Source organism: Amblyomma maculatum, chromosome 11, assembly GCF_055883805.1.
Source record: "Amblyomma maculatum isolate TAMU_Amacu chromosome 11, ASM5588380v1, whole genome shotgun sequence".
Lineage (NCBI taxonomy): Eukaryota > Metazoa > Arthropoda > Arachnida > Ixodida > Ixodidae > Amblyomma > Amblyomma maculatum.
In genome coordinates, this window is record NC_139354.1 from 69,083,159 (window position 1) to 69,099,960 (window position 16,802).

Genomic DNA, 16,802 nt, shown 5'->3' on the forward strand with positions numbered 1-16,802 from the left:
CTAGCTGAGAGTCTGGAAGAATTGCAAACTCTAGTTAAGTATTGCGGAGACGAAGGGGACGCTCTAGGCTTCAGTTTCAGCGCCGTTAAGTCGGGTCTGATGATTTTCAGCGGCTCAACTGATCAGGGTGTTAAAATACAAGGCCTTGAAATACATAGAGTAGCAGAATATAAATATCTCGGGTTATGTGTAAACTAAGGATTGGCATACATTGGAAAGCATGAGCAATCACTTAAGGCCAAAGGGCGAAGGAATACTGGGATAATGAAGCATAAGGCATTGTGGGGATACAATTGGTATGAGGTTTTGAGGGGTACTTGGAAAGGAATTATGTATGGTACCCGGACTTACTTTCGGAAACGCGGTTTTGTGCCTAAAATCAGAGATACAGTCGACATTAGAAACAAATCCGAGATCCGTTGGACGATTAGCACTAGGTGCCCACGGCAAAACTACAAATGAGGCGGTACAGGTAGATATGGGCTGGGCATCTTTCGAAATGCGGGAAGCTCAGAGTAAAATATTATATGAGGAACACATGAGGAAATTAGACAGTAACAGATGGGCAGCTAAAGTATTTAAATACCTGTACCTAAAAAGCGTTGACTCACAATTTTAGGAAAAGAACTAGGAAACTCACTAGTAAGTATGCTAGTAACAAGGACGGAGAAATAAATAGCATTAAGCAACAGGTGAAAAACACAGAAGGTAAAAATTAGATAAATTCGATGGAAAAGAAACAGAGTGTGGAATTATACCGAAAGTGGAATATGCAGATCAGGAAGGAAGATTTCTTTGATAACTCAAGAGGCAGTGCCCTACTTTTTGAAGCTAGATCAGGGTGCCTTAGAACATGCAGCTACAAAAAGAAATTTAACAATGGAGATGACGCATGTGCTATATGTGGAAACTCGAGTGAAACAATACCATATTATACTCGAATGTAATGGGATCTATCCGGAAGTTGGTGCAGGCGCAATCACTGTTCCTGAAGCTCTGGGCTTTAGAGATAACAGTGGCCGGGTGAATAAACCGGCGGTGGAAACTAGCGAAAAACGACTGGAAGATTGGTGGCTTAAAAGCAGAGAAGTGACATAATGTTAGTATTGTAGGAACAAAATTTAATAAATAGAATGGTGGTTTAGTTAACCATTCAAAATGAATAATTAAGATATAGGGAGAAAAATTAGGGTGATAGCTACGGCTACCACCCCGTTTCAAAGGGGACGCTCCTATATTCCATCCATCCCATCCATTTCAGCGATCTTCGCACGCAGGGACCAATCAGCGCGTGCAATGCTGACGGCGCGCGGTAGCGGTAGACGGCCGCGATAAGCGGCAGCTGTAAACTAAAAGTTTCGAATGGCTCCCGTTCTCTACTAGTCTTTGCGTATCCTTGTTCGGTTACATAGACTTTGCTGCTCGCAAAATTGTTTCACCTCAATTTGTTGCATCATCAAACACATACTCGTTATCATTCAGTCATATGTGAAAAGGAGTCATCGGTCATAAATATAAATTCCTGATTAAACAAGCCGTGCAAATGTGTATACGTTGCCTAGGTTGTCAGACTCAGAATTCAAGGGTACTGGAAAGCTGATTCTTATCTCAACCTCCCATCCGAAAGGAGAGCTCCATTTTGGGAGTTCCTGCATAATCAGCCATGTCATGAGCAAGACTTCGGTTATGTACCTACTACCACTTGCCAGTAGTGGTAGTAGGTAGTAGGTGCCACGTGGTTTTTAGCTCACAGCGTCGATGCTCACAACGCCCACACAGAGTTTTCAGAGGATCGGGTCGTTTGCCGCTATCGCAATACAATTGAATAGATTGCACGTGGTCGTACGTGCAACCCCCGATATAGATGATAATCAGACCTTGAAAGCATTGCGAGCAAAAGCTCACGGGCATGAATCTGGCCGGATGGTAAATGGTTAGTGGCGTTGGCGAGCACTGTTTCTTGAGTGGGTTCTGTGGCTTAATAGGACCAAATATCATAAAGTTGTGAGTAGCTGCCAAATCAGGGAGCTCATTCGATGCAGGGAGCTTGAGGAGGAGATTCTGTCAGACAATTTATAAAAGGGCGACCAATATTCACCCCACATAATTTTTAAATTCGTTCCTACACAACATTTATTCAAGAAATAACTGCAATCTAGCGGCGTGATGTTAGCGGATAAGAAATTTTATTACGAAATATGCACCTGCTTTAATTCTACTCTCTTGCAGTCAAACAAAACTGCCAGTATACATTACAAGCAAGGCTTTGGCATCAATCATTACTTGTCGCAGCGAATGAATGGAGTCCAAAAAGCATTCAACTATCGCCTAGATTGTGTTTCCCCACTCTTACAGTAAATGATTGAATTTATCCTCGACGCTGGCAACTTCTTCGTCGTTTGAATATCGGTCGAGGGCAGCTCGAAGGTGTTCAGTGGAAACAGTTATGAGAGACCGGCCCGGTAGCTCGTTAAGGTCTGTCTTCCTCTACTTCGATCACTTTTTCGGAAACTAAATGATTGCTTCGGGTGGGCACTTAGCGGCAATAAATATTCGAAGCCCGGATTCTTGCATGCCACAGGAAGCCTGGTCTTTCTAACAGTGATTTGATAAACCTATTTGCTCATCACATTTTGGATGCGGGGAAGGATGTCGATTAGATTAGCGAAGGGGTAGCCTCATGCCGTTGTGAAGGCCAGTTTACTAAGTGCGAAAATATTTGTGGAATAAAACTGTGCCTCAAGCCAATTAACCGCTATACACGTTATGGCTTTCCAAGGCATGGGGTTAAATAGGATAGGCGGATATTTTAAACAGCTGCTTTTCTGACTTCCTTTGAAGGTAAGGTTATGAGAGAGAGAGAGAGATAAAAGAGGGTGCCTCCTTCCAAGTGACAGCTAGTACCGATCATAAAGTTTCTTGTGCTGGTCTGAGACATTCTGTATGAGTGGGTATAGATAATCTGTTCGTCACTAGTGACATAATTCCGCATTAGGTGTAAAGTGCTTGCTCTAAGTCTCAGATAGTGAATGGCATAAGGAGGTCTGCATTGTTAATGCCTGGAGTGGGAGCGTACAGGCTTACTTCCGAAGCCCGCAGACTGCACATGTTTCTAATGCTTCGAAAACTGATGGTATCGTATGTTACAACTGTGGTCGCGGACAGTTGCGATTCCCACTGTCTTCATGATGTTACTTGCTCTGAAAATTTCCGCCAGTGCTTGAAAAATATGAAGTGATACATATACTTCGAGATTATGCCAAATACAAATGGGTGCACGTCAATATGTTGTGCAGAGCAGACGCAAAACAACGCTATTGCCAACTTTTGCGAAAGGTAAAAAAAATATTGAACCTAAAAAGTTCCGCCTTCAACAGGTCGTCGTTAAAGAGAGGGTGATATTAATATATGGTGAGAAATAGCAGAGATGTATTTCATAACCTAAATATCTTAAATATAAATAAAAAATGAAATTGTCATACATTCTTGGCTCGCTGTCGTCGCGGTGGCTTCCAAGCAGCTTAGCGCATAGTGCTCTGAGAGCTGCGGGAGCCTTTTTAGACTATCGTGTCCGACTGTTTCAGTCCCAAAACTGGGAGTCGAACGAAGCTAATCGTAGTGACTCAAAAAATAGAGCAACTGACGAGGCATCTAAGATGTCTCTGAAAGCGGAACGCTGTGCTAGGGTTAAAAGTGAAAAAAGAGATTATGCTACTGCTAGTGTCACCGCTGCTGAAGAGCGCATGAAATTCGTATAAACCAGTGGTGGCTAAGCTACGCCTCGCCACTCTCTGGTATGTCTACCCCTCCCTCCCTCCCTCCCGCCCTCCCTCCCTCCCTCCCTGCCACATTTATCAAAAGCATGCAACCGAGTTACTGGAGCGAAACAACAAGGTGCTTTGTTTATTATTGGATTACCAGAGCACAATTTACGGGCGCAGTGACACAATTGCTGCTTTACTGGCATTCACTGTGATGGCCAGTTTTCATGAACAACAGAAACAAAAATTTGCGACGTCCATGTTTGTACTGCGGCTCTCAATTAAAGAGTTCATTGCTTTTCACGACTCTTTTTGCATATGCCTCGCCACTGTGATGCGCGGCACGCCACTGCTGGAAAAAGGCAAAGGCCTGAGTAAACAAGAAAATTGACACCGTGCTCTACGTCCAACGTAGGAAAAAGGATGTTTTCCTCAAGGTCGTTGCTATAGTACATGCGGAGGGTAGGTAGAGTAGATGGACGGGACATAAGCAATGATAAGAGCAAACGGCATGAGAGTGGGCAGCGTCAAAATAAGAAACACAATACTAGCAGAGAACTGGAAAGAGCGAGCACAAAAAAAAAGAAAAAAAAACAACGGACAAAAGACGGGTCAATCGGGAGAAGAGCGTCGTTTCGCCGCTTCTATTACGTAATGAGGCGGCGACCACCTTTCGGACCATCATTGCAGCTCTGCAGCAGCACAAACACAATGACAGCGCACAAAAGCAGCAGTACAATGCACCAATTCTGCCCCAACTGTTGTTGCGGCAGCACCGGCTCTTCTACCTAACACGCCCTCTGCATCGCTTTCATTGTTTTCCTTTCCCTCTTCATCCTGTCGTGACGCTGGGGCTAAGTTGACCCGGCCTTCACTTGGTAGCATGCAGAGACTCCGGGTTCATGAAGGATTGAATCTTCGAATTTGGTAAAATATATACATGCAGGTTTAATGGCACTTTGAGAAAACTTATTTACATAATTATTTACATGAAAAAGAAGGGTACATCAGTAAAATGGCAAGCGTTAAGAGTTCATAGCGAGAAGCGTCTGGATGAGCCGTTTACCCAGGGCTCAGAGCGCCTTTTCGTGCTCTGCAATGTCCTTAAAACCCCCTATGTCTAGCCCCTCTCTGAAGATGCTGACCAACCAGTTCCAGGGCACGCCCCTCAGATATCGGCATCCAATCGAACGCATCACTGCACTGATGGTCTGATGCACTGACTGGTCCGGCATTGTTTCGTTCGGCTTGGTCTCTTGTTGGCGGGAAGAGCTTGGGAACGGCGAGGAGGTACATTTCTATTCTTCAGCAAAGATTCGATATGCTGGTTCCGGTAAGTGGATTTCTTTCTCAGAAACCCAAGTGCACGTGCGCGCCGCATACTGCTTCCAGCATTGTCCCTTTCCAGCAATTGCAAATCTTTCCTGCATTCCCGGGAAATCCTCTAATGGCCGTAATCACCTTGCTCCTTTCTTGTCCTGTACGTCAGCGGACGTGTCACTCTGTCGTCTCCTTTGGACAGTAGGCATTCCTCACTGGACAATAGCGCTTCTCGACGGGAAGGGTGAACAATTGAACGAAAGCACTTCCGGCTATTGCCCGCAGGGGGACATTTCTTTGTATTTTTCTAGACGTTCCCTTGACAGGGCCAGTTTGGCATTTGCAGGGTCTCCACAAAGCAAAACAGGCTTACACAAAAGGATTCATGGAAACAGGCTCACTTAGCGCTCTTGCACCAGCAGCACATATCCATGCCCACAGGCGAACAATAGAGCGCGCCAGTGCGAACGATGCAAGGTCATAACAGCCTCCTCCCCCGCCAGAAGAGTCACGGAGGGCAGCAGTCGCAGCTGCTGCATGAAGAGACGACTTAATGGCCTGCACATGAATGCTTGAAGCTCGATGTTGCTTGTCGCGTTGTCTTGATTGTCGTAGGCCAAATTGCTTGAGCTGTCTCTGAAACTCAACCACATGTCTAAGCAAGCACTCGGCTCCCGTCTGAAGATACCAGGTGAAAAGAAAACTGCCATCGTTGTCCGAGAAAAGCCCACACTCAAGACGTTCAGGACCTACGTATGCCTAGAAAACCAAACGTGCTGCTTTACATAGTCACACAGGTACAAGCGCACAAAAGAAAGAACCTGAGTATCAATTTGGATACATGGTGAGGAACACCTCGGACCGCTTAGAAACAGCGGCTAAGCGCGTCCGCATTCCCATTTAGCTTCCCCTTTTTGTATCTTATTTCAAAATTGTACTGCTGTTAAAATCAAGCTCCACCTCAGAAGGTGACTGTTCTTCGATGTCGCAGTTTGCAGCCAAGCCAGGGGACAATGGTCCGTCTCTAAGGTGAATTTGGCCCCTCCAAGATAGCACCGCAATTTTTGAATGGCCCATACAATGCAAGCGCACTCTTTCTCTGACGCGCAATAAGCCCTCTCTCTAGAACTTAGTTTTCTGCTCAGGTAGAGCACGGGGTGCTCATTACCGTCGTTATCTCTCTGGCAGAGAACAGCACCTAGCCCTCGATCACTGGCATCACACTGGACCGTGAAGTCTCGGTCATAGTCTGGAGCTCGCAATACCGGACGGCTAATCAGCACAGCCTTCAGGTTTACGAAGGAGGCTTCCTTTTGTTCGTCCCAGACTACATTTGTCGGTTCTGTCTTGCGGAGAGCGTCGGTCAGAGGGCTGGCCAAAGCTGAATAGTTAGGGATGTAGTGATTGTAGTATCCAGTCAGACCCAGGAATGCTCGAATTTCTGTCTTCGTGCTCGGCCGCGGGTAGCCTGCTACCGCAGAAATCTTAATCTCGCTGGGTTTCCTGAATCCTTGACCTACATTGTGACCCAAGTAGTCCACGGTCGCCCTTGGCAGGCAACATTTCTCGGCCTTTACGGTTAGTCCAGCTTGACGCAAAAGGCTCAGTACAGCTCTTAGATGTACCATATGGTCCGCCCATGAGTCGGAAAAAACCGCAATGTCATCTAAATAAGGCACCGCGAATGTTTCACACCCCTTTAAAACCCTATCCATGAGTCGGGAAAAACAAAATGGAGCATTTTTGAGCCCGAAACGCATCATTGTTGGCTGGTAGCTGCCCGTCGGAGTGACGAAAGCCGCGTATCTGCTGTCGCGTTCAGTGAACGGTACTTGCCAGTATCCTCGAGTAAGGTCCAGCGTAGTCACATATGCCGCTCTACTGACCTGTTCTACTCTCTCCTCAATATTCGGAATAGGATACACTTGATCCCTGGTGAGTGAATTTAGCTTTCGGTAGTCTACCACAGGCCTAGGGTCTTTACCTGGAGCTTCTACTAAGATCATAGGCAAAGCATAATCGTTTTCCGAGGGTTTTATTACTCCCAATTCCAGCATGCGAGTTACTTCCCTATCCAGAATTTCTCTTTGCCTTGGAGAGAATCGGTAGCACCTTGATCGCACTGGCACGTCTGAAGTCAGCTCAATATCGTGCTCAGTCAAATCAGTCCTGCCTGGCCTGTCCACGAAGCAGGCCTCAAACTTTGTTATTATCTCGCCAGATCGGACAGCTGGGATTTCTTTAGTTCTCCTCTCTGCTCCGTCTTTTTGAGAAGCTCCTGAGCGTTGCTTCCTTTTCCGCTGAGGCAAATCAAGTTGTCCCCCATCTCCTCGGGAAGGTTTAACGTTAGATTTACCACGGCTTCCTTCTGCACATAAGGCTTCATAAGATTGCAATGATAAATGCGCTCTTCTTTACGCCTACCGGGGATTTTCACTGCGTAGTTAGTGTTAGAAAGCTTTGCAACGACTTCAGCAGGTCCTTCCCACTGCACTTCGAGCTTATTCTGCCTTGAACCTCTCAGCAACATCACCTTGTCCCCGATACGAAACGTCCTTTGACGGGCTGACTTATCATAGTACACTTTGGAACGAGCCTGGGCTGACTGCATGCTGGCCTCAACGAGTTCCTTAGTGTTATGTAAGCGATTCAAGAGGTTCAGAATGAATTCTACTACTGTTGGGTCTTCTCCGCGCCCCTCCCAGGCTTCGCGTACCATTCTCAAAGGTGAGCGCAGTGACCTTCCGTAAACCAACTAGGCCTGGCTAAATCCAGTGGATTCGTGCGGCACTGACCGCAAAGCGAAAAGTGCTGCAGGCAGGCAGGTATCCCATTCGCGCTTGTTTTCATAGCACAGTCCCCTCAGGACTCGTTTGAGAATAGAATGCCATCTTTCTACACTGTTGCTCTGCGGATGGTGGATCGAGCTATGCACTACCTTAATGTCGCATCGCTCGAGAAATGAGGTGGTGAGGACACTTGCGTAAACGCTACCCTGATCACTTTGGACCTCGGAAGGGAATCCAACTCGTGCAAACACTGACAGCAGCGAATCCACTACACTCTCGGACGTCACCTCGCGCAGCGGAACAGCTTCTGGAAACTTTGTGGCTGGGCATAACATAGTGAGGATATAACGGTACCCTGGCTCTGTCACACGAAGTGGCCCAACTACATCTATTACTAACCGGTGAAACGGCTCGGTAATGATTGGTACTAACACCATCGGAGCTTTCCACTTATCTTGCGCCTTTCCAACCCGCTTGCACGGGTCGCATGACCGTACAAAATTTTCCGTGTGCTTAAAACATCCAGGCCAATACAGTCTCTGGTTTGTTTTCCTTATTCCAAGGTGACATGACCACGAGCTGCCATGGGAAAGTCGCAGTAAGTCTTCGCGGTACTTTTGGGGAACGACTAATTGGTCCCGCTCTACTACGCGCTTATCCTTGAGTAAGCGATACAGCACTCCCTTTCTCATCTCGAAAGAAATATTCTTTGCTGTCTTAGTGGCGCGGTGGCGCTCCCTTATCTCCTGTATCTTGGGATCATTGGCTCGCTCCATAGCTAAGTCCTTTCGGGTTCCACTTAAAAGTCTCGTGAGATTACTAGACACTGGCGGCAAGAGGTTACTCTCAAGAACGTCCTCATTCCGCGTCTCATCAAGCTCACTTTCAAGTTGACTTATCTGAGATGCCTCGCTCTCAAAGTTTTCTGACCCGCTATCTTCCGCATCGACCACTGTTTTAACTGCCGTTTCCTCCGCTGTGGATTTTTCTGGAATGAGCAGTGTAGCTAGTTCTCGCACCTTTGAACGTGTTAAGGCTTGCACAACTCTGTCTCCGAAAAGGATGCCCCTCTCTCGCAGTAGCATGTCCGAGTTGTTGGAAAACAAATACGGATAGCACTTAGGAAGCTTTCCTGAAACGGCAGCCTCGGTTTTTTACTCGCCGAAAGGGCCCTCGATGACCACGTTTGCGATTGGCAAGCACACACTCTGTTCCTCCACTACCTGGCGGATCCATGCACACTGTCCTGTATAGTAGGAAGGCGACACATACGCCGGGTGGACAACATCCATCGTTGCGGCCGAATCGCGCAGTACCTCGCAAGGCTTCCCGTTGACTACTAGGTCATGCAGGTAGGGTTCCAAAAGCTGCATATTTTCATCGCAGGCACTGACATACGAGAAAGCAATGTTTTCTTTCCGGCAGTTGACGGCAATGTGACCCTGCTCATTACACCTAAAGCATGTGAGCGGCTTCCTAGCCCCAAGCTTGTTCTTTGTGCTCTGCGCGTTGGTCACTTCCCCGTTTTTCTCACTGCCGTCCTTTCTAGGGCGTTTGCCTGAAGAATCCTTCCTTTCCTCGTTTGCAAATCTAGCAAAGTGCCTTTTCTGACGGTTATTCACACTCAACTTGGGATTGCGGGGCCTATTCACTGCTGGGTTGCTGAATTGTCGGCGCGAAGCATACTCCTCTACGAGTTCGGCAGCTTCAGTTGCCAACTTAATTTCGCCTCGGTCCTGTAACCAATTTCTTTCTTTTTCTGGGAGGCAGTTATAAAACTGCTCCAAAAGAATTCGCTCGACTACAGCGTCCCTATCACTGTAGGAATCTGTGCTCTTTAGCCACTCGCCCAAATTGACTCTTAAATTGTACAGGAATTCAGGGTAACTCTCGTCCCTGGACTTAGTAGCGCTCCGAAAACGTTGTCTGAACGCCTCGGCGCTAAGCCTATACTTTCTCAGAAGGCAAGCTTCGGCCTTCTCGTAGTTGTCCGCGTCCTCCTTGCTTAGCCGCGCGACAGCCTCCGCTGCCTCGCAGGGCAGAACCGTCAACAATCTCTGAGACCAAGTGTCTCGCTGGAAGGACAGTTTTTCGCAGGTTCGCTCAAAGTTAGCCAGATACAAACCGATATCCCCTGATATCACATAAGGCTGCATGTACTTTGACATCTTGAAATCTGCCTCCTTGTTGAGAAGAGGTACCGCTAGCTGGGGACAATTGCCCGACCTCTTGCTGAACTCTAGTTCTAATTTCCGGAGCTCAATTTTTAGCTCCAGCCTTTTGCTTCTCTTTCAATTACACGCTTCTTTTCCTCTTTTTCCCTCTCAAGTTCACGCTCCTTTTCCTCTTTTTCCCTCTCAAGTTCACGCTCACGCCTCTTTCCCTCTTTTTCCCGCTCCTTCTGCTGTCTGAGCTGCTCCCCCTTTTTTTGTCCGATGAGGTTCCATGCTTCACTGAGCTCCTCATCATCGGTTCCCAAATCAGTGATTGCCTTTAGAATCAAGGGTTTTCGTGCCAAACCACTTGTATCAATTCCCAATTTCTCACACAATTGCAACAGTTCCGGTTTCTGCAGCTTTTGTAGGTCCATGATCGCTCCGAGTGTCGGCTACTTCCAAAACAACTGTGCAAACTACCAAACCTAAAGGCGTTTCCACACTCTTTTTACCAGTTCTAAAATCTAACCCTGTTCTAGAACCTGGTCCACATGAGAAGAAAAGCCAAGCACTCACCCACATATGCGATGGATGTTCCGAGCTGCTCTCTTGTTGGCCGATTGTTGCTCCTGCTTGTTGCTTGAGATGCCACCTCCGATCACCAGATGTTGTGGCTTGTAGATTCAGATGCCACCTCCAGTCACCAGATGTTGTGGCTTGTAGATTCAGATCCCAACGCTGGTCACCAGTTGTCGTGACGCTGGGGCTAAGTCGACTCGGCCTTCACTTGGTAGCGTGCAGAGACTCCGGGATCATGAAGGATTGAATCTTCGAAGTTGGTAAAATATATACAAGCAGGTTTAATGGCACTTTGAGAAAACTTATTTACATGATTATTTACATGAAAAAGAAGGGTATATCAGCAAAATGGCAAGCGTTAAGAGTTCATAGCGAGAAGCGTCTGGATGAGCCGTTTACCCAGGGCTGAGAGCGTCTTTTCGTGCTCTGCAATGTCCTTAAAACCCCCTATGTCCAGCCCCTCTCTGAAGATGCTGACCAACCAGTTCCAGAGCACGCCCCTCAGATATCGGCATTCAATCGAACGCGTCACTGCACTGATGGTCTGATGCACTGACTGGTCCGGCATTGTTTCGTTCGGCGTGGTCTCTTGTTGGCGAGAAGAGCTTGGGAAAGGCGAGGAGGTACATTTCTATTCTTCAGCAAAGATTCGATATGCTGGTTCCGGTAAGTGGATTTCCTTCTCAGAAACCCAAGTGCATGTGCGCGCCGCATACTGCTCGCAGCATTGTCCCTTTCCAGCAATTGCAAATATTTCCTGCATTCCCGGGAAATCCTGTAATGGCCGTAATCACCTTGCTCCTTTCTTGTCCTGTAGGTCAGCGGACGTGTCACTCTGTTGTCTCTTTTGGACAGTAGGCATTCCTCACTGGACGATAGCGCTTCTCGACGGGAAGGGTGAACAATCGAACGAAAGCACTTCCGGCTACTTCCCACAGGGGGACATTTGTTTGTATTTTTCTAGATGTTCCCTTGACAGGGCCAATTTGGCATTTGCAGGGTCTCCACCAAGCAAAACAGGCTTACACAAAAGGATTCATGGAAACAGGCTTACTTAGCGCCCTTGCACCAGCAGCACATATCCATGCCCACAGGCGAACAATAGAGTGCGCCAGTGCGAATGATGCAAGGTCATAACAATCCCCACTCCATGCGCCAGTACGAGGTGACTGCTGCAAACATACGCCATGGGCGAAGAAAAAAAGGACTATGCGCAACACGGATTAAGGAGACGAAAAAAGAAGGTTGATATCTTAGGTTGGTGGCTATATTGCATGGCCAGCCAAGATTACAGCCAGAGATAGGGACTGGAAGAAAACCTGCAAAATAGATCAAAACCTTGGGATGAGGAATGCAGTGGAGCAGATCACGCGTGGCCGGTCCGTACGGTTCACTGTGTCGTGAGAGGGCGTGAGTAACGCAGCGAAGTTTGTGCCAGCTGCAGAAAAGGAGGCCCGCATTCCAAATGCATTTGCACGACACTCTAGACTAACGGTTGCTTCAGGCAGGGAAACGTAATGCAGATGGCAGATGTCACAGCAAACCAGTTAATTACCTAAGCACCAAAGACTCCTACACTGCTACCAGTTAACCAAATAACACCCCTTTGATCTATGCACCTCCTTCCCCTCTCTCCTTTTTAGAAAGATGATAGTTTCGGCGTGGCATTTATCTTCAGCAATCCGAATCACGTATCCAGAGCTTCGCTCTTCGGATGGCTGGCGTGTGTGTGGGGGGGGGGGGGAGGGGGGGGCTCGGAGGACCGAGCAAGGTCATGTAGTTTATCGATAGAGGGTAGCAAGCACAAAAAAGACGAGGTCTTATGAAGCGCACAGATGAGCGCTGATTTAAAAGTGGAGAAATAAAACATGGGCGGATGTAAGAAGCCTTTACAGGAAGAAATTACTTTACTACCAGAAGACACGGTATACTAGGGGAAGGCTGCATTTGGAAACTCGAAGCATAATTAAAGAGGGGATCCAATTTAGAAACGGAGACCAGGCTGGTTAACAGGAGAAATTGGTCCGAATATAGGGCTTAGTGCATCATATCGACTGGTAGGTTGTGAAGAAAGCCGTCATGGAGGATTCAGTAAGTTTCAACAAAATGAGGTTTTTTAACGTGAACTGACATTGTACGGGGCACAGGCTCCTTGCTATCGGTCTCGCCTTATTTGTGGCCGCCGAAGCAGGGATTCGATATTGGGCCCTATATGTGCTCTACGATCCATTGCCTCCACTATTAACCATACACTACTCATTTGAGCAGCAATTCTTTAAGATAACAGCCACCCCATACTTTGAGGCATATTTTCGCGTGGTATCGACAATGTCGTAGAGTCCAAACGAAGAGACCAGAGTCCCAACTAAAGACACTCTTTCTTAGGTTGGCTTTCGCCCACAAAAAAAAAAAAAAAGCAACACGGTGGAATTAAAAGCAGGAGTCTTGCTGGTCAACGATCGAACTGAGAATGCCGGTTGCAGTCGGCGCTGCTTGTGTCGGCTCAGAACCATCCAGGTAAACCAGCCGAGGGATGCGGGAAATGTCAGGAATAGTACGGAACCAGTTGTGCTTGCCTGGAAACTGTCTACATTAATCTTTGTGCATATCACGCCACAAAGAAAGCGATAAAGGTGTGCTTCCCGACGCCCAGCATGAAAACAAACAAAGCGCACAGTATACGGCATTCGTCCGTGCACCACAACAACAGCGACAAAGCCGCACGCTGGCGACTGTTCAAAAACAACAAACAAAATTTGAATGGTTCACGGCACTATATCGCTATACACCCACTCTCCTTAGTTCTTGATAACAGCAAAAAATACGCAATCCTAAAGTGCAACATGGGAGGAATTTTCTGCATTGGTGCACAACTGCTGCCAAACTTTTACTTTTGTTGTTCTTTTTTTCATAGTCCTCTTTCTTTCCTTATCGACGATGCTGGATCAGCGCTACGAATGAAAGCAAGCAGTAGGGAAGCGATAACGCAGACCGGACAGCACAGGCCGATCACGCACATCCGCTTCGGCATGGGCATGCGCCACTTCGTCCGCACACGAAGATAATGAAAAAAAAAAGGACGATAACCCCAACCGTATATCGCACCGCATCATAAGCACACAGAATACACATATCCCACGGTCCACTCATCTGCGTCGCCTGCTTCATTAGGCCTTTTCCCTCGTGCTCACCGGAGCAGACGACGAGCTGCCAGCGTTGATCCAATAAAAAGAAACCAAGATAAACTGTCAAAAGCATAAACGATAAGAAAAAAAAGATTCGATCAAAATACCGAGGGAGATAACAAAGTCACAGAAGATGCTCGCGCGAGAACACATCACCCCAGCAATCACAAGCTCTTCGGTTGTCGCTCAGATTGCGTACCGAGATGGTGTGCCACCGTTGACGCTCAAGCCAACGAAGCGAAATGCACCAATGCAAACGATACGAGGAAAGATAAAAGCAATATGGCGAACGTGTGCCCGGTTTGTCATACGACGCCGATCCACAGCGGCTGCGACATCTTCGGATGAGGCCAGATTGCGGCAGAGGCGACGGAATAATAAGTTGCTCCCAACATTGGCAGCATTTGACCAGTACGTCGGAACATTCTGTGCAGCACTAGCAGAAGCTTAGACAGACTAGCGGTGGCATTCGCTCGTGACCGCAACTCGACAGTCCCGCGAAACCTTTCACTGGAACACTCAGCGGCTGTAAATTATGCTCCAAGTTATTCATTTGTATTTAATATAGCAGGACCGACTCCATGGCTTCAAACTGTGCGCCAGCAAGAAGTTCACTGACAGCAATATTTAAGCTGAAGCAAATGATGACCGTTTAGACGCTACCCAGAATATAAAGTACATGTGCAAGCGGAACTTAGTGCGAAATTTGCAGTGTATCATTTCATTACGCTTTCAGCAATGCACCGCTAGGTGGTAACGCGAAGAAAGGGGGCGATTTGTATGACTGTTGCATATTAAATGAAAAGCTTACGCACATTCGATTCCACTTATGTGGCAATGAGGCGCGCATTACAGAGCTTTATTCTATCGGTGTATTTCGTGATGTCTGAATTATTTGTCGTCCCCGAATCTTTCGTTATACTAGAACCTAGCTTTCCATACATATGTACGCTACAACAAAAAAGGCAGATTTCTCTGTTTCCACTTTTCCCGTATCAGTTACACAATATGGCTCTTCCGTATCCCAGCGGTGGCAGGTGGCAGGCATTTTGTGCCACCTGCAAGGCGGAATATGTCAGAGCGTTCTCATACTGCAGCTAGCAGATTTGATCGGTTATTGGGAAGGGAGCTCTTTAGAGGACTCGCGTTGCGTGATGCTCAGCTCGTAAGCGTTGGTAGGGGCGTTTTTGTGCTCTGGTTGGTTGGTTTGTAGGGTTTAACGTCCCAAAGCGACTCAAGCTCTCGAAACGGGACTGGGACCAGAAATGCAACGATCTACAGGGGACTCTAGACTTGGCCAAGGCTTGGGCATTGCTAAGGGCTCTCATAGACCCAACTAAGACCAAATGTGAAAACCATAAGACAATCCAAAGGATCGCGCACCAATTCCAAGGTACAGACCGGGAACTGCTAGAGATAATCAAGCAGCGATACATCGGTGACGAAACGGGCGCCGACTACAGCTCGCCATACACGGGAGAAGCAAATCCCACTCTTGACGAACCCATTACTATAGAAGTCAGACACGCTGTTATGTCTGCCACAAAAAACACCACCCCAGGCAAGGATGGCATTACCAACGCCATGATTAGGAACTTGGACGAGAATTCAATCCACAGATTTACTGAATTCATCAACACACACTGGGAGCAGGGGACCATCCCGAAAGACTGGTCTCATGCGGAAATAGTAATGATTCTTAAATCCGGAAAAACTCCCAGCCTGGAAAATCTACGACTTATTTCATTGACGTCATGTTTGGGAAAGGTATACGAAATAATTGTGCTTCAGAGGTTGCAGACCCACCTGGAGGACAATGACCTCATGCCCCACACTATGTTCGGATTTTGAAAACATCTATCAACACAGGACATCCTCCTGCAGATCAAGGAGGAGGTGCTTAACACGGTCCCGAAATACGGAGAAAACATCTTGCTCGCGCTCGACCTCAAAGCGGCATTCGACAATGTCAGTCACAGGGCAGTGCTAGACGGGCTGTACAACTTAGATTGCGGGCAGAGAATACACAGCTACGTGAAAGCCTTCTTGAGTAACAGAACCGCCACCATTGGAATAGGCGGCATCAGGACAGACACCTTCCGACCCCCAAAAAGGGAACACCGCAAGGCTCAGTGATATCCCCTATGCTCTTTAACATTGTTATGATCGGCTTAGCAAAAAAACTCGAGGAAATTGAAAGAGCCAGACATGCTATCTATGCTGATGACATCACGATCTGGGTGACCAGGGGATCCTTAGGAGAAAAGCAAGACTGTCTGCAGAGAGCAGCAGACACTGTCAACGCATACGCTCGACATTGCGGCCTTGAATGTTCTCCGGAGAAATCTGAGGTGCTCAGAGTTCACAGAAGAGGGTACGATCTGCACAACTCTATAGACATCTACATAGGGGAAAAGAAGATCCCGGAAGTATCGCAAATAAAAATCCTAGGCATGCGGATACAAAGCAATTGCCGTTTAGATCAAACAATCAGGCAGCTAGCAAGTACCACCGCACAGATCACGCGAATGATAGCAAGAATCTCACAACAGAAGACGAGGCATGTCCGAGGAGGACACATGTAGGCTAGTACAGGCCCTCGTTGTAAGCCGAATTATATATGGCGTCCCCTACCAAATTCCGCTCGAAGAGGAAAAAGAACAACTGGAGGCAATCCTGAGGAAAGCCTACAAATGCGCTCTTGGACTACCGGTCAACACCTCGACCGAAAAATTCAATAAACTGGGCATAAACAACACAGTGCAAGAGCACATCGAGGCCCACCTTCTCGCGCAGAAAATAAGACTCATGCAGACGCAAACCGGAAGGAACACGCTAAATATACTGTGCATGAGAGATGCTTGCAGAGAAATAAACAGCACAGGGAGCATACCGAAAGAAATAAGAGAGATCAATAAAACATGCATCCGAAAATACACAAGGCCAGAAGAGAGGCAAGATCCGAGGCACACGAAAGAAGCCTCGCAGGAAAAAAAAAACATATTGTACGTC